Source organism: Anolis sagrei, chromosome 1 (assembly GCF_037176765.1).
Source record: "Anolis sagrei isolate rAnoSag1 chromosome 1, rAnoSag1.mat, whole genome shotgun sequence".
NCBI classification, from domain to species: Eukaryota; Metazoa; Chordata; class Lepidosauria; order Squamata; family Dactyloidae; genus Anolis; species Anolis sagrei.
In genome coordinates this window covers 280,587,988-280,613,020 of record NC_090021.1, presented here as the reverse complement: position 1 = coordinate 280,613,020, position 25,033 = coordinate 280,587,988, and the positions used below count along the sequence as shown (strand labels likewise).

At 40.9% G+C, this 25,033-nt stretch overlaps 1 protein-coding gene across 2 annotated transcripts in view; it reads right to left on the bottom strand.

Moving 5' to 3' along the window:
• The window catches only part of FUT8 (fucosyltransferase 8), a 109,724-nt gene that overhangs the window by 73,712 nt on the left and 10,979 nt on the right, over positions 1-25,033 (bottom strand). The window contains exon 2 of one of the 2 annotated variants that reach the window (XM_067462786.1): positions 11,794-11,984. The exons of the other annotated variant lie outside the window; for it this stretch is intronic. The gene's annotated coding sequence lies outside the window, so the exon portion shown is untranslated. The remainder of the gene's footprint in view (positions 1-11,793; positions 11,985-25,033) is intronic. 2 annotated transcript variants of the gene reach the window in all.

Here is a 25,033-nt window from a genome sequence, read left to right as displayed (position 1 = left end):
TCTTAAGTGTTTCATTTGCATGTTCAGATGCTATGTATACTGGCTATGTATTCCTTGCTGGATGTTGAACTCCAAAAGGTGTTCCTTTCAAACCAGAAACAGGCAAGTTAAGGGAATCCAGTTTTAATTCTCTCCCACTGGGATTCTCCGGGTGATGCACAGAGTGTAAAAAAATACTACCACCATCACTACCTAACAACAACAACAACCTACAAATGACTGGAAATCCAGTTCTGACTTTGAAAAATTTCTGGGGGGCACGGATTAAGTTCAACAGCAAAGAGCATTAGAGTTATAGCCTATTTAAAAGGATAATGACCACAGCCCAAATCTTCCAGAATGTGTGATTCACCTTTTCTTTTTAAAGAATCAATTTCTCTTGATACTTTTGCCTTGACCCATCAAGGCAGTGACTGTTTCTGCTCTTTTTATTTCTATTATATGACTATAAAAAAGGGTGTGCCTGGGATTTGACATGTTCTTTAACGTCATCTTTCCTACTGCTATGGTTCTATTTATTTATTTATAACCTGCTGTTTTTTCTGCAATAGAAAAAAGACAGGTTCCAAAAACTGGCAAAAAGCTCACATTATTTAAAGCATAAAACATAAAAAATATCCAAAGTACAGTATCAACAGACTTTAAACTAGTTTAAACCTATATCCATTAAAAGTAATAAATACTGACAATACAGCACATCATTAAGCCCCTTTGCTACAAATGCTCTTTCTGAAGGATATAGAAACAAAAACAAAAAAGAACCTGTTCACCTGCCAAAAGAAGGGCACAATGAAGGGTAGCAGTCTAGCTTCTCCAGGAAAGGCATTTCAGAGCATTGGAGCAACCACCAAGAACATCTTTTCCTATTTTACCACAAAATGAACCTGTGAGGTACCTTTTGATAGCTAGCTGCTTGCACATCTAGCCTGGTACTTTCTGCTTAAATTTTGAGAGTAGCTGGCATGAGAGAGGAGAAAGTAGTGGCTGTTTACCCTTTTGAATAATGTGACCACTCCTCTGAATGGAATGACCCCTGCTGCCTATATCCAGCAGTGAAACTCTATTCTCTGCCCTGATCAGTGGGGTGTAGAATAAATTAGTCATCACATTTATGAGTTTTATTCTTGCAGATTTGATTGTTCATAGATTTGATTAAAATGTTATTTCTAGGAATCCCTATATCTTTGTGTGATTCTATGGTCAGCTTCCCCTGGCATGCTGGAGAACCTAGAGATTTCTAGAGTGAAAACCTCTCTAGTGATTTCTAGTTTCTCCAGTGGAATTCTATGGGCAGCTTCCAGTGGAATTCAACCATGGAGTCATGCTGGAAGACCTGGATACTCCTAGAGGGGTGCTTTCTCAGAAAAAAATAGCAATTTCCTTTTTTTCATGTTTTTTTAACTCCCACAGGGACCCTGTGCCCCTAACCCCAGTAAATATGGAGGGCTGATTGTACTCTGATGGAAGCTATCTGTCCATGAGAAGAGGTGTTAGGAAAGATCACAAGCGGCTGGTCACTGTCCTACAGTGTCAAACAAGTGACAGGAAAGAGGGAAAAGACACAAAAAGGCCCCAAAGGGGGTCAAAGAAATGACAGTAGTGAGCATCTTCTTATTCTTCTTACCTGTCTACCCTTAACAGGCTACACCATGACTATTCCATGTTGGACTGAGGGCAAGTAAAAGAAAGGAAAGGGAAAGAGAAAAAGGAAGTGCAAATAAAAAGTCCTTTTCTAGACAGCCAGAGGTAATGATCATAGAGTTAACCATCACTCTCTCAGTAGGCACTATTAGTCTGGAAATCTGGGAACACCTGTTCCTTGAAGGAGACATAGCAAGCCTTACTATCATTCTAATCATTACAATTTTGATTCAAAGAGAAATAGCATTCCCAAGGAATAAACACAATTGGCTCAGAGAGTCCTGCAAAAATTATGTCTAAAATTTGGGTTTAATCTTTCATCTTTACTTTACATCCAAAATTCTGTGAGGCTCACAAGTTGTTTTCAGCATCTTTGAGAAAGGACAAAAGGTACATGTTTTTATTACTGAATAACGGGAAGAACTAAGAACTAATGAATACATATAGCAGAGCAAGCAATGTGGCTTCTCCTAGTATATGCCAGCTGGACTAAGGTAGGAGAAAAACAGCACCATTTAGTTGTGCTGCAATGCAGTTCAGTTGCAGAGGAAACACTATCCATTATTAAATTAAAACACTACATGCTTCTATATTTGTACATTTGAAACATATCAATTCTTTTTTATATTCTACTCTATCTCAGAATAGCAACTTTTCTAAATATTAATACTCCCTTCCTCAAATGGTTCACAACTTAAAAGAGTGATTTTCTACATTCATCTGTACAAACAACATCCATTTAAGAAACCACTGAAGGCAGTATCTGTGCATATGGTATGATATAAAACATCCAAAACTGACTCATTCAACAAGCTTGGACATTTCCCCCCGCAGAAAGCTTAAAATGGGTACATGTATAATACAAGATGCCACTATGAAAATGAGAGGGAAAATGAAAATAAGGTATTTTTTAGTTTCAGTGATAGTTCCTAACAGCCAGCTAGTTAGTAATTGCCAACAAAGCATTAATTCAAGTCACACACATACCAAAATTGTGAAAAGGGGTTTCAGAAAAAAAAGTCCAAGATGAAAATACTTTTTAAAAAAAGTTTGGAAAAGAGGACAATTTTCTTTCCACTGAAGTTGCAAGTGCTCTACAAGCCCAGGCATATATGGAATGTTATGATAGGCCTTCTTCCTCATACTAGGTTCAGGGAAAAGAAAGTTGTAACATATAGCTGTCAGAAAAGGGGGGAAAGCAGCATAAAACAGACCATGTGTGTTACATGTGCGCCTTCAAGTCATCTGTTGATTTATGACAACTTCATAAATGTCATAGGATTTTCTTAGGCAAAGAATATGGAGTGGTGGTTTTGTTTCCCATTGAAATATAGCCTACAATATTTGGTATTAACTATTTACCGGGGGAGTGGGGGCAGAAAGGGTTTACCAAGCAGAACACAGTAAGATATGTACTGTACAAGATCTTCAGATTCTGCACTTCCTATATTAGTCATTAATATTTTTAGAATGTCAAAATGACTGTTAATGTCCTGAAAGATCTCTCCAGCTACCGCAAAGATAACCACCTGAAGCCTAACCCTGCCAAGACGCAAGTGTGAGCTTTCCACCTACACAACTGTGAAGCCAACAGGAAATTGAAAGTCACTTGGGAAGGTCAAGAGCTTGAACATTGTTTCCATCCTAAATATCTCGGTGTCACCTTAGCATATAGGAAACACTGCTTGAACACCAAGCACAAAGTAGCTGCACGCAATAATATAGTGCGAAAACTTACTGGCAGCCCATGGGATGCAGACCCAAAATTAATAAGAACATCAGCCCTGACCTTCTCTTACTCAACTGTCAAATATGCCTATCCTGTTTGGCATAAGTCTGCCCACGCAAAACAGGTGAATGTAACATTGAACGAAACATGAAGAATAATCACAGGATGTCTTAAACCTACAACTGTTGATAAACTCTACAAGCTAGATGGCATTGCCCCCCCCCCCCCCATTGTGTGACGGGAAGTTGCTGCTAAATGCGAGAGAAAGAAGGTTGAACACTGTGAAAGCCATCCACTACATGGCTACCAACCTCCTCCTAGCAGAACCAAATCAAGGAAATGTTTTATGAGAACTACCACTCCTCTTGGCGTCCCCCCAACAACAGCAAGGGTATTCCTCTGGGCAGCTAAACCAGGAAATCGCAACTGGATTCCTCCCCCCCCCCCCCCCCCCGGCGAGGGTCTTCCTCCAGGGGCAAACCAAGAATGGCCAACTAGAAAGTCTCAGAATAGACTCAGAAGTGGAGTGGGCAGATCGAAAGACAGCCTGGTAAAATGGCACTAACTAAAAGAATCCCAAACCTTGTGTGACTGTGGAGCAGAACAGACAACTCCGCATCTGTATGCTTGTTCACTGTGCCCTGCCTCATGTACAGAGGAGGAATTGTTAGAGGCTACAGACAGTGCTGTTGCCCATTTTTGGTCAAAAGATATTTAGCCGCCTGTGCACCTTCTATTTTTTATCAGTTTTATACTAATTTATGCAATGCTTTTGATACAAAATAAAAAAATAAACTGTTAATTTGAAATTAAAAGTGAATACAATTGAAATGTATCTTATTTGCTCTTTGAAAACAGAAGATTTTTTTGTGGAAAGTTGGCTTTGCTTTGAACCAGCTGTGAATTTAACTGTTTTAAAATGTGATGAGGCTTAATTAGAATCTCTGCATGTAGCAAAACCCATATTCTTTCCTAAGTAAAAATAAATGGGAAGAGACTTTGTAGAAATCTGATATTTCACAAGTTTTGTATTACCAATTTAATAATCAATTAAGCATTTATTTTTCATGCTTCCGAGTACATTCGATTACAAACTAGGGAGAGAAGTAGTGACTCAATCAATTTTAGCATGAAACACCAATTCAGGTATAAGTTGCTAGTCCTGCAATGATCAATACAGTCTTTCTAGATTGGCTACTCTGTGGTACTAGGACAATCAGAATGTCTGCACATCCACTGCTATGTGAACAATCCATGTAATGCATGCTTAAAGATAACAGAACATCTGTTCCATAGCTTTGCATCCCTTTTCTGCATTCTTTTTTAAAAGCTTCCATTGGCACAAGTGAAAGCTTCATTGGAAAATCTGGAATATCATGCATGGACCACAGAGTTTGGTGAAAACTATTAACCCTCATTCCTCACCCCATGATATCTTGTTGTTACATGTTATCAAGTCCAGTTATTCTAAGGAAATCTTATAAGAGATCTCCAAGACATCATGTTATTAACAATCCATGCTCAGGTTTGGAAACTCGGAGATGGCTTCCTTTATTTATTGAATACATTGCATGTCTTCCTCTTTTCCTTCCACTTTTCTCATCATGTCTTTTCCAACAAATCTGATATTACGATTAAGTGACCAAAGTATGATAGCTTCAACTTAGTCATTATGATTTCTAGGAAGAGTTCAGGTTTGATTTGCTATAGCAATATTTAATTATGTTTTAGTCATCCATTGTATTCATAAAAATCTGCCCTAGCACCACATTTCTAATTAGAGTTGGATTTTTTTTCAGTCAGCCTTCCTTGTATAACATTCAGATCCATTAGGGGTGTGCAGAATTCCGTTTGGTGAGATATATATATATATATATATATATATGAGGCGCACGCGTACACACACACATACACAAATGAAGGTTGTATTTCATTCCTTTTTACATACCTTTTAAAGTCTTAATCTTGTACTAATTTCTTGATCACAGTTTCCATTTTGTTTAATGACCGAGCCAAAGCCTAGAAAATCTTAAACTATGGTCACTCCTTTATATCCAAAAATTACGCGCAAAAAGCAAATCTTGATTTTGACACCATTTTACTACATCATTGTATATAATGGGATTTCAGCATCCATAGATTTTGGTATCCATGTGAGGTACTAAAATGAAATCCCAGCAGATAGTAAAGGCCCACTGTATTTTGAGGTCTTTATTATCTACTGTAAACTAAGCCATTTTATTTCTTAATCTTCAGCTGTAACTTTCCTTTTTAATCTACTTCCTTCCTGAATTTTCAGCAGTAACCATTCCAATTCTTTGTCGTTTTCCGCCAGCAATATCCTATCATCTGCATATCTTAAATTACTAGTGTTTCTTCCTCCAATCTTCACCTGCTTTCTGAGCCTAATATCACTTTCTATATATTTTCTTTGTACAAATTAAATAGACAGAGTGATCATTCTGGTTGTCCATATTGTAATCTAACTGTGGCCTCTTGTCCAAAATATAGGTGTATTTATATGTTATGGAACACCCATTTTTTCTTAAGAAACCCATAGCTTTTCCTGATATGTAAAGTCAGACACTTTGTGGTAATCTATAAAGTAGATAATGGTTTTCTTCTAAATTTCTCTGGTATGCTACATTAGCCGAAGTGTGTTACCAATTTCTTCCCTAGTGTTTCTTAAACATTCTGCATTTCATCCTCCCCATATCACACATATATAAATGTTAGATAGATTTTTCTTTCTTTCTTTTACGAGCACTCCTGCATAGAAAATAAATAAAAACAAAGGGGAGAAAGAAGAGGGAGGAGAATTTATATACAGAGGTGCATGAATCTCAAGGCTTGAGTCTGGTAGCAGCCTTTAAAAAATGAAGAGGTGAAGGGGCTTGGCTTCCCCTCATGGTCAGTTATTTCTCTTCAAGACAGGCAGTGAAAAGGCCAAGAAACATGGGAAGCCTTTGCTAGTCCCGTGCTGTTCCCAACTGCCCTCACTCATGAGGCCTTCAAAATCTCCCCCTAGTGAATGAGGCTTTGTGAATGAGGTTATTGAATCTAATAAGTACCTCATTTTTGGCTATATGATTTAGCTAAATAAGGTTCACATTACACTCGAGTAAATACAGTAGTCAACTTTTCTTTTTTTCAAGATGCTGTGCTGATTGATAAGCTTTTCAAATGAGCCAAAATATGAACATTTTCCTAGGTGAATAAGATGCACTGCAAATCTAGTATGCAGCAAGTACCTCTATGTTCAGTATCTCACTCTGCGTAAGTCATTGAAGACCAGACACTGATGAAAAATTAGAGCAAAAATGTGTATTTTTCTTCTTAATCCAAAATATAAAATATATCTTAACTGCTATTTTGCAATAATCATAGTACCGTATTTTCTGGCGTATAAGACGACTTTTTAACCCAATAAAATCTCTTCCAAAGGCGGGGGTCGTCTTATACGCAGGAGTAATCTTATACGCAGTAGTCTTATATGCCAGGAATCATCTTATAGAGCGGGTGCTGAAACTTCCAATCCAGATAAGAGAATCTGTGGTTGCCACATATGGCCGGGGGAGCTCAAAAATGGCAGTGGCCGCGTCCCTGCAATATGCAGCAAATGTATGAAAGAATTAAGGGTGACGCTGTACAAGTATGGTTTAAGAAAATCAATTCATCAGGATTCATGGATTTAATTTGGTCCCGATGATGAGGTGAAGGGGCACCTCACCGGGAAGGTGTAAGTGAAGGACGGAGCAAGCTGCAGGGGTCCAGGGAGGCTGGGGTACGGAAAAAAGAGATAGAGTGGCCCTGGGCCCAGAAAAACACACCTCTTTTACCTGTCTGGCCCGCCCTTGTATCCTATTACCGTACCTCCTCCTCTGCCTCCCAGATCTCATCTCCTGAAGACTGCAGTGAAGCAGTGCATGTGCGAGATCCCGAGAGGCAGAGAAGGAGAGACAGTAATAGGAAAATTACCATATTGAAATCAAATCTGATGCTTTTTAAATTTTTATTTGGTGTGCATTGGAAGAGGGGTAGTCTTATACGGTGAGTATATCTCAAACTCTATATTTTAACTGGAAAAGTTGGGGGTCATCTTATACGCCCAGTCGTCTTATATGCTGGAAAATACGGTACTATAAAACTAGAAGGTACCTCCAGGGCAATCAAGTCTAACCACTTGCTCAGAGCAGGATCCCTATATTGCTAGGAGGTAGTAGTCCAGCCTTCAAAAGTCAAGGAAAAATAAATATCACAGTACAATTAGATTTTATTGTATTCATTATTCCAATTTTCTGCTCACATTATTAAATGTATTCAGATACAGTTTATAAAATTGTAATAGATAATTTTTATTCCATTAAGACAGCGTTTCTCAACCTGGGGGTCGGGACCCCTGTGGGGGTCACAAGGGGGTGTCAGAGGGGTTACCAAAGACCAGCAGAAAACACATGGTCATGGGAAGTGTGGGAAGTTTGGCCCAATTCTGTTGTTGGTGGGATTCAGAATGCTCTTTGATTGTAGGTGAACTATAAATCCCAACAACTACAACTCCCAAATGTCAAGGTCTGTATCCCCAAACTACACTGGTGTTCACAGTTGGGCATGTTGAGTATTCATGCCAAGTATGGTCCAGATCCATCATTGCTTGAGTCTACAGTGCTCTCTGGATGTAGGTGAACTACAACTCAAAAACTCATGGTCAATGCTCACCAATATGGAAGTTCTGTGTGCCAAGTTTGGCTCAAGTCCATTGTTGGTGGAGTTCAAAATGCTCTTTGATTGTAGGTTAACTACTGTATAAATCCCAGCAACTACAACTCCAAAATGACAAAATCAACCCCCCCCCCCCCACAACCCCACCAGTATTCAAATTTGGGCATATTTGTGCTAAATTTGGTCCAGTGAATGAAAATACATCCTGCATATCAGATATTGACATTACAATTCATAACAATAGCAAAATTACAGTTATGAAAAATAATTTTATGGTTGGGGGTGACCACAACATGAGGAACTGTATTAAGGGCCGCGGCATTAGGAAGGTTGAGAACCACTGCATTCAGATCTCATGCTAAGGTATACTCAGATCAACATGTATCACATATGAATGTAACAACTGGATAAGAGTCAAATTTATACCATTTTAAAGATTTACGCAGGTTGGAAAGGGAAATACAGTTGAAACTTGACTTTCGGGGGTTTAACATTTAGGGATTTGATTATTCATGAGTATCCTGTCAATTATTAAATTAGATTTTTGAAGGGTTTTTTTAGGCCTACTGCGGATGAGATGCATAGTCTAGAAGCATCATTTTCTTCATACTGTACTAATTCCAGCCTCCCTCCCTCTCTTACTCTCTCTCTTTCTCTTCGTGAAGCCAAACAAACCAGGAATTTAAAAAACCACATAAAATCAACTAACTCAAAACTCTACAAAGAGGACAAAAGCAGACCGCAATCTCCCATAGTGGACAAGAGCACAAGGGCATGGAGTCTGCTGCCTTGGAGCACTAAAGCCCAGTACTAACGCAATAGAGCTGCCTCTGACATTAGCTCTTAACTCAAAATGCTGCTCATATGTCAGAGCAAAACCCGGGCCGAGCAACAGCTCTTAACTCAGAACACTCTTAAGTTGGGATGCTCTTAAATTGAGGTTCCATTGTTTATGCATTTCATTTATGTAAAATTCCATCCCAAGTATCTGTTTAAAAGTCATAAAACCTTGTCTGAAAAAGATCTCTTTGCCTCAAACACTGGACTGAAGTTGCCATTCATGACAAAATCCAATGTTGATATGAAACTATAATTAGAGGAAAAGATCAGTGATAGAACACATGAGCTGCAAGCTAAAAAAAATCATGTTCAATCCCTGCCATGCAAATATGGTTTGGAAGTCACCCATTGAAAGGCCTAGAGCTGCTGTTAGTCAGTGTAGACTACCATGTTAAATTGAGCTTTCGTCTTCATTTACATGCTCTTCTTTTACATGCTCTGATTTCATTTTTTTTCAAGCCAAAATAAGTGAGGCCTAACATGGACTCAGTAGAACATAGAAAAAAACAAGTGTTTTGTGTGATTTAGGAGAGAGGCATACTTGAAAATAAAAGGAAGAAAGTGAAAAACTGCTTGTTTTGACCATAGGCCATTGAACTAGAAATGGCTAATTTCCATAAAATAATCTGAAAGCTTAAAAAAGGAGAGAGGTTTGTGGTTTCTTTTTGTGAAGTGGTTGGTTCCTCATCATTTTTCTTTGTGGTGAAATTCCTAACATTGCTTTTCTTTGGTCAGCCTACATACACTTCAGGTAGCCACACTTTAAAATGCTACATAAAATTTGAAAAGTATGCAACTGAAAAGCAAGTATGATTAAGGAACAGAACAACTCTATTGAAAGGTGCAATATAGGAATAAGAAGCACAGGTGTGGAAATGAAAAACTGTATAAAAGTATGAATACTCTGGAAAAAGTGGGCTGGGAAAAGTTTTTACACTGTATCAGAATATAAGATATTAGGATAATCCAATTAAATTGGAGATCCCAGAAGAAAAAAAATACAAAAATCTTGATTATTGTATTTCACTTCTTCAAGATGTCATGTTGGCCAACTATTTAGCTATTTTGAGAAGCTCACAAGCAGGACATGAGGGTAACTATATTGCCCTCGTGTCCTGCTTGTGAGCTTCTCAAAAGTAATTGGTTGTCCATGGAAGGAACCAAATTCTGGAGAAGATACACATTTGATCTGATCCAGAAGGGTTCTGCTTATATTTTCATACAGTATTGGATTTTATTAACTTAGTTTAAAGCATGACACACTAAATCAATAAGATACCTTTCCCCCATTTTCTGTAGATTTATCCCAAAGTTTAAACATTACTTGAAAAATCCTTAACTGAAAAGGAAGTCCTATTAAAATAATCTTGACAGCTTCTGTGTACACACATGTACATGCATGGTTCTTCAACATGCTAATTACTACCTCTCCTTCACTGATCCTTTCGGAATTCAGGCAGAGACCCCTAATTTAATGTAATCTGGTTTTGTATTTGCAATTACCTATGAGTACATCAAACCTAATGGGCACTAGATTATAATGCAACCACTCTGAATGTAAGCAGCGCCCCATGTATTAGGGGTCTCAAAACAAAGAGGCAACATAAATTAAAGCAGTTTTCACCTATAAGAAACCTCTGCGGTAGTTCATAAGATGCTACAATGCACAACTGAAATGCCCTCACTTCTTTTTAAACATGGTGATACTGTAGCATATGTGAAAAGTGAAGATTCAAGTGTCTTCATCAGCAATAGAGCACATGGATTCTCCCATTTCTTAATACAGCCTTAATTGCCAGGCCAGCTATAGTGACAAGCGCAAGAGTCATCTCATAAGTCTCTGCACTGCTTTATGACTGTCCTACAGAACATTTAGTGCACTGATGTTCAGTACAGTCTGAAGAACTTTTCAGATGAAACCTCTCCCTACTACCACCTTCTTCTACATGTATGATCAATGCAGCAAGATTCTAGAGGAAATTTCTTTGAGATTTTACCCTTTATAATGATATGTTTATAACCACATAGGTTCATATTAGTACAATTGTTTCAGGTATCTAGCACAAGTCCCAGGAACAATTATTTTGTGCTCACATTTAGTGATTCAGTTAAGACATTTTAAGTAGGCTTCACTCTGTCGCTAAAGCTGTTAAAAGAGATGGCACATGGAACCAGAAAGACTTGTTGGTTTTCTCAGTGGGTCTAATAGCAGTATAAAAGAGCAAACAATTTATATGGAAGAAACAGACAAAAGGAGATAACTTCCCAATGAAACAGTGCTGCTCAATCCAATTCAGAATAGAGGTAGCTGCAACAGTCATTTTTATACTAACATGGAAACATTAAAAGATCTAGTCATGATCCACCTTAACCCAATTTCATCTGATGTCCAAGACAAAGGCACATCAATATTTTATCCTATTTGGAGGGGACAAACAAATTAGCTCCAAGGCTCAAAACAGATGAGTACTCTTAGTCATACACTGATCGTAGATGGGAATTGTGTGGCCTGTGTGGGATGACAAGGGTCCCAGGACCTCCATCACCAGAAAAATAAATCAGTGTCAAAAGGGATAATTAAGTTCATCCAAGCTTGGGGGAGGGAGGGGTTCTACTTTTTAAGGCTATTTCAGGGCTCCATCTTACATCAAGAGCAAAACGTTTTGGATTCTGACTTTTTCAGTTTCCAAACATATTCAAAGTACATTCCTAATTCACAGAGGAGCCAAATAAGATGCCAAAAGTGCAAGTCTGAGTTGATTCAATATACATGATTTAGTTATGCAGTACAGTAATAGTAAAAAGTAAGGAAACATCAACTTGATTTTTAAAAAGAAAATCGTCCTTAACTTGTGGACACGCACCTAGAAGACAGGAGCTTTTCCAAAACCACTTTGTACTACATAGGGCCTTATTTCCCTTGAGAAGTAATTGCAGGGACATGTAGAGACTTGCCAAGTTATGTTTTTCACAAGCAACAATATCTCCCCCAGAGAGGTCTACAGAAGAAAAACAAGTTGTTTTCTTTTCGTTGTTCTTTTTTGGGAATTCCTTTCTGCAATGACATATATAAAGTCTTTGTATAAGCAATAGCACACAGCCAAATAGATAATTATTTTGTGAAAGTGAGTTTGGAATGACAGGCTACAGTCACACTTTCAGCATAGGCAACAGTACTCTGTGACTTTGAGTGCCACAACAACTACATCATAACTACCTTATGAACACATGACTGCACAGGGAACTACTCAACTAAGGTGTTTTAGTCTTTGCCATGATCTCGTGTGTCTGATCTACACACGAGATATGTACCAATAGGATTCTCAAGTGAGCACTTCATGAAAACAATGAACAACAAGATTCTATATAAATTTCAATAATCTTTTGTAGCAGTGGAAAAGAAGCTAATCTGGGGTGTCTTGTTTTAAGATCCAAAAAATCTTATCTGAGCTTTAATTTGTTGTCAATAATTTTTCAGTAGCTACACATATTCATTTGTTTAGAAATGCTTTTCTCTACCAACATTTCACCAGTAAAAGCCCAAGGTTCCAATATCATATTCTAAATTACGCAATTCAGAATCATCAGTGTTCTTCTGAATTGTTAAGATATCCTTTGCAATGTTCTATACCAAGAGACCTATGAAGCTCTGCTTGTTTATCTTCAAAAACAACTTCAGTTAAGAATAGTATACCTCCTCTGAATGAATGCCTGGAGGAAGAAAAACAAATTGCAACTGAATCCAGGCAAGACAGAGGCTCTTGCCATCAAGGGCACTAACCTAGGGATGGAGGTGTTTCAATCATCATCTAGAGGACCCTTTCATTGGTTGCCCCAAAACTGTGGAATGACCTGCTGGAAGACCTTTGACAACTAAAGGAACTGTCGGAATTTAAGACACAGCTTAAGACCTATCACTTCTGGCAGACAAAACCAGTCAGTTTTAACTATGACTTTTAAATCACATTTGTGTTTATTGTGTTTTAACTCAAGTATTTTAATATCTGTATGACTTAACATATATTTTTATGGTTGCATTGTAACTATGTTTTAATATGTGATGTTATAGGTGTATTTAAATAAGTTGTGCCCCACCTCAAGCCAAAAGAAGCAAGTAAGTGTTGTTGTTGTTGTTGTTGTTGTTGTTGTTATGTGTCTCTGAGAAGGCTAGTATTCAGTTCTTGGCATCTACATTTATAGAAAATTGTCAATAGCATATATGGATTTGCCTGATGAATACTAAGGTATACTTCGCCAGGCCATTTAGATCTAATGGCTTTATGATCTGTCTATCAATAGTTCTTATTCTTTCCCATGTTGAAGGGCTTGCAACAGAATAGTAGGTCTGGTTTCTCAAAAGAAGATTTTGCCCTCTTCAGAAGAGGTGCAATCCAAGCTTCTGTTACTGAAGAATGTGTGAAGTGCATATATTCTCTCCCCATGTTGACAGAACATTTGTCTCTGAACATTTCTGGCATTCATTGCAGAATACTTCTCACGTTCAGGTGAGAAGGGCTTATATACAGGAAATAAAAAGATAAAGAGCTATGAATCTCAGATGCAGGAAACATGAGTATTTTCTTCTGTCATTTTTTTTAAAAAAAATTGATAATGTCAAATTCCAGGATGATCCGAGTAAGCGTAACTATTGCAGTTTCCATGCTGGGAAAAAAGGAAGATATTTTCAAACAACATAAATGACTATATCTCCCCATATGGACTTGAAAGTTCTAAGATCTACATAGGAGGGCTTCCTTTTGATCCTCTCATCATCACAGGTTTGCTTGGTGAGGACCCAAGAGCAGGCCTTTTCCTAATATCTGGAATCTACTCCCTGATTTGCTTTCACTGTCAGGAAAAGACCTTTGTTAAAGAGTTATCAGTGTATGAGCTGGGCAGGTTTTTATTAAAATATTTTACAGAATATACTCAAATATAAGCCGATCCCAATATAAACCGAGGTACCTAATTTTACCACACAGAAAAAACTTGGGAAAACTTATTGACTTGAGTATAAACCAAGGGTGGAAAATGCAGCAGCTACTGGTAAAAATAAACGAATGAAAGAAAGGCAGCCATCCCTCCTCTCTCATCTGTCTCTTCCTCTCGAATTGGGTGCCTTTCAAAACAATTACCAACTCTGATGTTCCTTTGTATTTCTCGTCTCGCCACGCAGTATAAAAGCCACATCCATTTGAAAAAGTTACCACGTGCACGGAGAAATGGAAGTGCGCACGGCCTGGATTGCTGTCTGGAGAGCAGAGAGGGGGAATGCGCAACGAGAGGAGGCGGGAGGGAGAGGTGTGCCACGCACCCTCTCTGCACAGCAATCCAGCTGGAGGGCACATGCACACCAATAGGAGGGGGATGGAGGCATGCACCTCTGTCGCTGCTTGTGCTGTGTGCATCTGAGCCTCCCTTTTTCTTTTCGCCACATGCACGGTAACCTTTCCAAACAGAGGCGGCGGTTAAGATGGCGGCACGCTAACAGCAACCTTGCCACTCGGGTAAGACGAGAACTCTCAATCTGAGTTGTATCGGAGCCATCCACCCCCATCCTGATCCCCCATTATTGGTTCCTTGATCAGCAACTCCTCAGGACCCCGAAGGGGGCCTTGGGGAGCTGACTGGAGAGGAGACCAGGGAGAAAAGTGGAAAGAGTGAGAGGGAAGGAAGGAGGTAGAGCGAAGGCCGCTACCATTCCTCGGCCTGAGTACGCTCCCTTCTAACTTGCTCCGTGGACTTTTTCGGATTGTTGGACTTACCCAATTCACCTAATTCACCAACTCCCAGCTCGATGCTGCGGCCTTCAGAGGGTAACCGGAACGTACTGTGTACTGTGTACTGTGACACGCAGTGAGCAGTGGACTTTCCACGGTGTCCATGTCCCGGGTGGAGTCTGGGCCATCCGGAGTTCATCGGAGCGGCCACGCGGCCGCGGCTCTGGGCTCGCAGGCAGCTTGATTGTTGGAGCCTGCAAGTTGCTGGATCGCCGCCTTCCATCCTAATGTGTTCTTCGGCAACTTGCGGTAGCCGCGAGTAGGATCCTCTGGCGTGGCCGTGCCGTGGCCCTTCCGCGATCCTTTCGCGCCTCCGTTGGACGTTGCCTCCGCGCCTCGGCGCATCCATCTTCAGCGGAGGCTCCGTGGAGCAGCCTGGCTGGGTTCCTCGTGTGTTTTGGCGCCGCAGCTCCTCCGCGCCTCTGGGTGGCGCCACCTCTGCGCTCCGGTTTTTGGCGGAGGCCCCGGGAGCCTGCTGGGTCCCGCTGTGCACCCTGGATGACATCACCTCCGCGTCTGGAGTGACATCACATCCGCGCTGCTATTCTCGACGGAGGCCCCAGGAGCGGCCCGGCAGGATTCCTCCCTGTGCCCACTGCTGCTAAATGAGTCTGGCTGACAGAGTTGACCATCTAAAAGCTCAGCGGTTTTTTCGGAACTCCTACTTAGGCTGAAATCCATCACTAGCAATACTAGTATATCAGGGCTGCTATTTTGTCTCCTGGCTGGCTGGAACTACTGACACAGCTGCTGTTACGAGATTGCTACCGGCCGACCGACTCTATTGAATCACCATCTACCAACTTATTGCCTCTATTTCCGGAAAGAAACATTAACTATCTCAACATCAGATCCTGAAGCCATTGAGGCAATCCTTGATTAGTACTTCAGTATAAAATCCAACAACACCATAACCTGTGATTTCCCATAAGTGTTATATCCTTTGACCTTCTGCCCTATGACTGTTGTTGTGGGGGGAGGGGGCTAATTTGGGAACTAAGATATACTAACAAGACTGAAAGAACAACCTGTATTGTTGTTGCACTGTATTGCACTATTAGTACGACCGTTCTTGGCCAACGCTGCTACTTCTCCAACTGCCAGCACTTTAACCAACATAATCTGCACTTTAAATCCTGTGCACTTTAACGCTATTAATCTGCCACCACAGCACTTTAGTTCATAAACAACGTGTTAGTTGTGTGCACTTTAATAATTCTTAACTTGAACATCTAGCACTTTAATACCTGCCGATACTTGAATTCTAGTGACCTATTCTATCGTTGTATCAACTCTGATCACCCATGTCGGCTTTCTTCCCTTGGTACCTACTAATAGCATTGCTGGTGGATTGGGAAGGCAACAGAGGGTGGAACGGGTGGGAGGGTCCTAGAAATAGGAAAGCGGGGGTAGGAAAGAATTGGAATGAGGTAGTGTGGCTAAAGCAAATAATCTGGAATGAATCATGGGTTGAAGCGATGGAAGTGAAGTGCAATATGGAAGAAGAGGGGTATTCCATCAGCCGAGGGGTCCCCATAGAAACTATAACGGGGAGGGGGAGATGTGGGAAAGGGAGACCACCGATTCGGCTTAGAAATAGTGAAAATTTAACAACTCAAATTCGGCCTAGGGATAGAAGAAAAAAATTAATCTCTTGTAATCGGTCTCCTGACGTGGTAAGTCGGTGTACCCAGGATGGCGGTCCCTCTGGGTTGAAAATGGTGCTGCTGAATGCCAGATCTGTCAACGGCAAAACATCTTTCATCCAAGATCTAATTCTGGAGGAACGGGCAGATCTGGCGTGCATTACGGAGACCTGGTTGGATGAAGCTGGAGGAGTAAACTTGACCCAGCTTTGTCCACCAGGATTCTCCGTACAGCACCAATCGAGACCTGGAGGGCGGGGAGGCGGAGTTGCGGTAGTCTACAAAAATTCAATCCCCCTGACCAGAGGCTCCATCCCACAGTCAACCAATTTTGAATGTGTCCACCTGAGGGTGGGTGACCGGGACAGAATAGGGATTCTGTTAGTGTACCGCCCACCTCGCTGCACTACGGTCTCCCGACCTGAGCTAGCAGGGGTGGTCCCGAGCCTGGCACTGGAGTCCCAGCGGCTCCTTGTGCTGGGGGACTTCAATGTACACGCCGAGACTACCCTAGGAGGAGCGGCTCAGGACTTCATGTCTTCCATGGCAACCATGGGGCTGTCCCAACGAGTATCTGGCCCCACACACAGTGCTGGACACACATTGGATTTGGTTTTCTGCAAGGGATGGGAGCAAGGTGGCGGTGTTGAGGAGTTGTCCATCTCTCCGTTGCCATGGACCGACCACTATCTGGTCAGCTTTAGACTCACTGCACCTCCCAACCTCTGCAGAGGTGGGGGACCCATTAAGTTGGTCCGCCCCAGGAGGCTAATGGATCCGGATGGATTCCTGATGGCTCTTGGGGATTTCCCCGCCACCTGGGTTGGTGATTCTGTTGATGCCCTGGTATCCCTCTGGAACGGGGGAATGACCAGGGCAATAAACACGATTGCTCCAGAACGTCCCCTCTCAAGTAGCCGACCTAAACCAGCGCCTTGGTTCAACGAGGAACTGGCAGCGATGAAGCAAAGTAAGAGGAGACTAGAGCGCGTGTGGCGTTCGGACCCGAGTGAGTTAAATCGAACACGGTATATCGCCTTTCTCAGGGCATATGCCGCGGCAATAAAGGCAGCAAAGAAATCTTTCTTTGCTGCCAATATTGTGTCCGCAAAGAACCGTCCGGCTGAGCTGTTTCGAGTTGTCAGAGGTCTATTAAATCCCACTACTCCGGATGGGAACCCTGACAACTCGACGGCCCGCTGTGAAGCATTTGATCGGTTCTTTGCGGACAAAGTCGCTTTGATCCGTTCTGACCTGGACACCATGTTAACGGCAGTCTCAGAGGATGTAACACAAGCATCTGCTTATCCGATTTTGTTGGATTCATTTCAATTGGTGAAACCTGAGGATGTGGACAAGATACTTGGAGGAATGAGGGCAACCACATGCATCCTAGACCCCTGCCCATCCTGGCTTCTAAAGGAGGCCAGAGGGGGATTGGCCGAGTGGGTGAAGGTGGTGGTTAATGCCTCCCTTCGGGAAGGCAAAATTCCAGCCAGCTTAAAACAAGCTGTGATAAAACCACTGTTGAAAAAACCATCACTGGATCCCACTCAATTCGTCAATTATCGGCCTGTTTCCAATCTTCCCTTTTTGGGCAAAGTCCTGGAACGTGTGGTGGCCTCACAACTCCAGGTATTCTTGGTAGACACTGATTATCTAGATCCGGCACAGTCTGGCTTCAGGCCGGGACATGGTACCGAGACAGCCTTGGTCGCCTTAGTGGATGATCTGCGCAGGGAGCTAGACAGGGGGAGTGTGTCCCTGTTAGTTCTGCTGGACCTCTCAGCGGCCTCCGATACCGTCGACCACGGTATCCTTCTGAGACGCCTCGCGGGAATGGGCCTTGGTGGCACTGTTCTGCAGTGGCTCAGGTCCTTCCTAGAGGATCGTACTCAGAAGGTGTTGCTGGGGGACAACTGCTCTACCTCACAACCATTGTCTTGTGGGGTCCCGCAGGGCTCAATATTGTCCCCATGTTATTTAACATCTACATGAAGCCGTTGGGAGAGATCATCCGGAGTTTCGGGGTGCGGTGTTATCTGTACGCAGATGACGTCCAACTCTGTCACTCCTTCCCACCTACTACTAAGGAGGCTGTTCAGTTCCTGAACCGTTGCTTGGCCGCTGTATCGGACTGGATGAGGGCGAACAAATTGAAACTGAATCCAGATAAGACAGAGTCACTCCTGGTCAGTCGAAAGGCCAAACAGGGTATAGGGTTACAGCCTGTGTTAGACGGGGTTACACTCCCCCTGAAGATGCAGGTTCGCAGCTTGGGTGTGATCCTGGACTCTTCGCTAAGCTTGGAACCCCAAGTTTCGGCGGTGTCCAGGGGAGCATTTGCACAACTAAAACTTGTGCGCCAATTGCGCCTGTACCTTGGGAAGTCTGACTTGGCCACGGTAGTTCTCGCTCTGGTTACATCCCGGATTGATTACTGCAACGCGCTCTACGTGGGGTTGCCCTTGAAGACTGCCCGGAAGCTTCAGATGGTCCAGCGCTCGGCAGCCAGGTTGCTAATGGGAGCGGCACTCAGGGAGCATACCACTCCTCTGTTGAGCCAGCTCCACTGGCTGCCAATCCGCTACCGGGCACAATTCAAGGTGCTGGCTTTAGCCTATAAAGCCCTAAATGGCTCTGGCCCCACTTACCTCTCCGAACGCATCTCCACCTATGAACCGACTAGAACATTAAGATCGTCTGGGGAGGCCCTGCTCTCGGTCCCGCCTGCATCACAGGCGCGCTTGGCGGGGACGAGAGACAGGGCCTTCTCAGTGGTGGCCCCTCGGCTATGGAATGCCTTACCGGCAGACATCAGACAGGCACCTTCGTTGCTGGCATTTCGGAGAAAGGTTAAGACCTGGCTTTATGAACAAGCGTTTGGTTAAGCAGTGCAACCAATCAAAGGAAGACGGTAAATGGAACATAGGAATGGCACAAGGATTATGAGAATGGATCTGATTTCAACTGAGGCGTTATGTTATGTTTTGTTGACTTGTCTTGTTTTGATTGTTAATTGTTGTGGATTGATGCTGTTGATCCTGTTTGTTGCATTGTTATGTTTTAATTGCACTGACATTGTTTGATAATTTGTACCATGTAAACCGCATTGAGTCGCCTGTTTGGGCTGAAAAATGCGGTATAGAAATAAAGCAAATAAATAAATAAATAAATTATAATACGTGGGGGCAAGAGGAGAAATATATATCAAGGAAACAGGAGAGTTAGTTGCTAACTGCTTGGAAAAGCACCTGGCGAGGATCCCGGCAGGAAGGCATGGGTCTTAAACTTAAACAAGGGCTTTTTTCAGCCCCATGCCTTCCCGCCAGGGCCCTCACTTGAGTAAAAGCCGAGAGGGGCTTTTTCACCCTAAAAAAGAACTGAAACACTCGGCTTATACTCAAGTATATATGTTATTTATCTTTTTCAAGTTTTATATATGCTTTAAATAATTTAACAGTTTTATGTGGTAGTATTAATTGTTCAGGCTTTTAAAATTTACTCTTGAGTCCCAGTTAAGAGAAAGGCATCATACAAATTAAATTAATATGGCAGTAGTAATAGCAATAATAATAATCCTAATAATAAGATTCTTTCATTCCAGCGAGTCTTCTATTAACGTGTAATTTTTTGATAATATTTGCTGAGAGTTTTATATTAATTTCTGATTATTCATATTTATTATGTTTTGTCAAGGTTTTTAATGCATAGAATTTTAAATTCATTTTAAATTCTAATAGTTATAGTAAAACAACAACAGAAAAAAATAATGATGCAATGTGAAGCTTGTTCCAGCCCACAATAATTGCTATTATTACTATTTCAGGCCTTTAAGTCACAAAGAAATTTAATTTAATTTACATTTTTTTTAAAAGATCACAATTGGCAGCTAATTTCCAACTCGAAATTATGGGGAAACCTCAAATTCAATTATTCTCAAAAATATATTGCTACAAGCAACGACTATGAAAAATTAATTTATTTATATCTAGAAATTCACTGCATCATATTACAACCATTTTCATCTTAGAATAAATTTAGGCAGTTGCTATTTCACAAAAAGTACCTAAATTAGAAATGGGTGAGATAAGTCATGGTGAGGATGTATATTCAACTGGAACAGATAACCTTGCCCTTTAAAATATGAACTTTAATTATTTTTACTGACAATAAAGGTATTCCCCTCCCATGATCTCTTTAAAATCTAAAGAGCAGTTGAAGACAGTTAAAAAAATAGTCATTGGTTTTAGAACAAATTTAGCCATTTAAACTGGATCCTGATTCACTTCGATCCTGATCGAAGCCAGCCTTTTCAGCCCAAATCCAAATGGAGTTCTGTAAAGCCAATCTTTGAAGCTTCAATTCACTTTCAAAGTGGATGTTAGCTTTTGTCACATAAGTGTATGAAACTTACAAATTTATGTTAGCCTAGTCAGACGAAGTGAACAATACACTGCACATGTATACAAAAATCAAAATAAAATCCAATCTGAAAAATTAGGGCCCAAATGGAAGGGTAGGGAAAAGTCAATGAACAAAAAAAGTATCACTGCCTAATAAAATTACACTATTACACTTAGGGGCAGCTCATTAATTTTCACTAAGTAAGGAATTTAAGGAAAATGGCAGCTAAACTGAGAAAAGATTGGAAATGGAAATAAAGATAAAACCTTCTTAACATCCTCATTTTGCAAAACAAATAATACAGCATATTTAAGCTTTCAAAGTCTTATGTGGGCAATCGCCTGACAAACATTTTAGATTCCTAGAAGTCATCATGAAATACTTGTACACACTACAGTGGTTTCATTCCTATTTCCCACTCACTTCTAACTTTACATTACTTTGTGATCAAGCTATAATAGTCAGTTACTAAGCATCAATTCAAAATAGAGCTCACCCTTAAACTTGGAAAAAAGTATCTATATTGAGATATGCTAATTTCCCCATGAAAAAACAAAAAGCAAAACATAACTGATCAAAACTCTAAACTTCAAAAGGATAGAGGAAGTGCCCTCATCTGAGGTTCTTCTACCATGACCTGAAATAATACTCCTTCATGAAATCAGAAAGTAATGTTGAAAAAACTATCTTTCTGACCATACATGTATTTCTATGCAGACAGTTCTCTGTGTGTAAAAACAATAGTAGAGTTTACAGATTGCACAACCTGATTCTATGCATGTCTGTTCAGCATCAGGTCCCAAGATCACAGAATCCAGTAAAGTTGTGCAATCTGTAAATTCTATTAGTTCTGTTTACACACAGTTAGAACTAGAACAAAACAAGTCTTAGAATCCACTCTTCAAATTTAGGTTATCAATTCAGGTTATCAGCATTAGAAGCCCCCGGTGGGACTGAAGACCGACAGGTTGGAGGTTCAAATCTGGGGAGATTGCGGATGAGCTCCCTCTGTCAACTCCAGCTCCTCATGCAGGGACATGAGAGAAGCCTCCCACAAGGATGGTAAAACACCAAAACATCCAGACATCACCTGGGCAACATCCTTGCAGACAGCCAATTCTCTCACACAGAAGTGACTTGCAGTTTCTCAAGTCGCTCCTGACACACACAAAAAACATAGAATTGGAAAATAATTCAAAACTATAATCATAATAATGTGATATCAGAAAGGGATAATAAGCATGCAAGATGTATAAATTGCAGAAATGGCAAAAAATATTTATCTCCTGACATTAAAAAATAGACTGTTAAAAAGAGGTAATTTATCCAAGTATTTTTGATAAGGCATACCCAACCTGTACTTTTACATGAGGGATGAAGGAGACCAAAATCATAGTAGCACAGATTTGACAGAGAAGTCAAATCAGCTTACTTCTCATCACAAAGAAATATCCTCAAGAAAGCAAAGACCACAGGAAGTCTTGTTTTTATTGTTGTGTGCCTGCAAGTCATTTCTGACTTATGACATCCCTCTGATGTACCTATCACAAGGCTTTTTGGTAGAATTTGTTGATGAGGGTGGGGCTGCCAATTTATTTCGCTGAGAGTGAGTGACTTGCCCAAGGTCACCTCAAAGGTTTCTACATAAGCAGGGATTCCAATCCTGATCTCCCAGTATCCTGGTCTAATGCTTAAACCAGTACAGCACACTGGCTCTCAATCGATTAAGAAGGCTCGGGAAATCTATTTTCTATTAGTTACTAACCATGGAACAACAGACTGGTTCAAGATTGGGAAAGGCATGCCCCACGTATTCAACTTGTATGCAAAACACATCATGCAATGTGCGGGGCTTGACAAATGCAAGGCTGGGGCTAAAATTGCTGGAAGAAACATTAAAAACCATAGATATGCAGATGATACCACATTAATGGCTGAAAGCAAGGAGGAGCTGAGGAGCCTTCTAATCAAGGTGAAAGAAGAAAGTGCAAAAGCTGGGTTGCAGTTAAACATAAAAAAACAAGATTATGGCAACAGGACTGATTGATAACTGGCAAATAGAGGGAGAAAGTGTGGAGGTACTGACAGACTTTGTATTTCTAGGTGCAAAGATTAGTGCAGATGCAGACTGCAGCCAGGAAATCAGAAGACATTTACTTCTTGGGAGGAGAGCAATGACCAATCTCGATTAAACAGTGATGAATAGAGACATCACACTGGCAACGAAGATATGCATAGTCAAAGCAATGATATTCCCCGTAGTAACCTACGGATGTGAGAGCTAGACCATAAGGAAGACTAAGCGAAGGAAGACAGATGCTTTTGAACTGTGGTGTTGGAGGAAAATTCTGAGAGTGCCTTGGACAGAAGAAGATCCAACCAGTCCATACTTCAGGAAATAAAGCCCGACTGCTCATTGGAGGGAAGGATATTAGAGGCAAAGAAGTACATTGACCACATCACGAGAAGACAGGAAAGCTTAGTGAAGAAAATGATGCTTGGGAAAAGCGAAGGAAAAAGGAAGAGCGACCAAGGGAAAGATGGATGGATGGATGGTATCCTTGAAGTGACTGGCTTGACTCTGAAGGGGTTGGGGGTGGTGACCGTCAATAGGGAGCTCTGACGTGGGCTGGTCCATGAGGTCACAAAGAGTCGGAAGCAACTGAATGAATAAACAACAAATCAGCTGATCTTGTGCAAGGGTGTGAATTACACATTCCAAAATTTGCTTTTATAGGACCATGCGAACAAAATATTTGACCAAACACTAAAATTATTTCTCCTAGACGCCTTTAGAAAAAGCAATTCTCCTCTAGAGGAAAGCACAGGGCTGGGTTTGTTGTTTTGTTTGTTTGTTTGTTTGTTGGGGAGGGGGTAATCAGTGAGTCCTTGGGACATCAAACCTTGGGACATCTGGACTGATCAATGTTGTCCAGTTTGAAGAATATGTGCACAAAGAATAGAGGCGGAATGTTATTGTTTATTTTTAACCAACCACCTTCCAAGAAATCAAAATGGATAACACTAAAACATCAAAAGTAGTAATAGCAATAGTCCAGAAAAGGTCAGATTCCTCTTCATTGTAGTATAGTAATTAAATCTAGTGACAAAATTAAACAAGATTTCCACCAAAATTTAAAAGCAACCTGATTTTCTCTACCACAACTAACTTCCTTAATGAATGGAAATTACCTTATCTACCTTATCAATATAGGGTGAAAATTCAGTTGATAAAATTATTTTAATGTATTATTGAAGGCTTTCATAGCCGGAATCACTGGGTTGTTATGAGTTTTCCGGGGTGTATGCCCATGATAGAGAAGCATACTCTCCTGATGTTTCATCTACATCTATGGCAGGCATCATCAAAGGTTGTGAGGTCTGTTGGAAACTAGGAACTCTTGCCTGTTTCAATTGGGCACCTTGATTAGCATTTAATGGCCTAGCGGTTTCAAGGTCTGGCATCTTACTGTCTGGGAGCATCCTTCGTTGGAAGATGTTTAGCTGGTCCTGATTGTTTCTTGTCTGGAATTCCTCTATTTTTGAGTGTTGTTCTTTATTTACTGTCCTGATTTTACAATTATTTTTAATACTGGCAGCCAGATTTTGTTCATTTTCGTGGTTTCCTCCTTTCTGTTGTGGATTTCAATGGCTTCTTTGTGTAGTGTGACATGGTAGTTGTTAGAGTGATCCAGCATTTCTGTGTTCTCAAATAATATGCTATGTCCAGGTTGGCTCATCAAGTGCTCTGCTATGGTTGACTTCTCTGGTTGAAGTAGTCTGTAGTGCATTTCATGTTCCTTCATTCGTGTTTGGGTGCTGCGTTTGGTAGTCTCTACAAAGCTGACGAAAACACACAACCTACAAACTATCTACAGACTCACTAAGAAAATCAAACAAATGCTACATTCAGCAAAGAACAAAAGAGATCCTCTCACTTCTGCAGAAGTCTATTATATACCATGCAGCTGTGGACAAGTCTACATAGTAGGCTTGGTTGATCTGGTTCTGAAGTTTCTAAAATCAGAATGAATTCGTATTTAAATGATTTTAAGAAACAATTTCGAGCCATGCTGGAATAGTGTGAAAAGTAATTACGAATTGAAACAATTTACCAATTTTTTCGCAATTATTTTCGTATGTCTGGTGCAAACTTTACAATCTCGCAGTTTCCCTGGCCTCCCTGGCAATGCAGAAGGCCGAGGTGGGCATGGCTACGGCCAGTTCTTCCTGAAGGCCATGCCCCCAGTGGCTGTCAAGAAGTGCTGGGC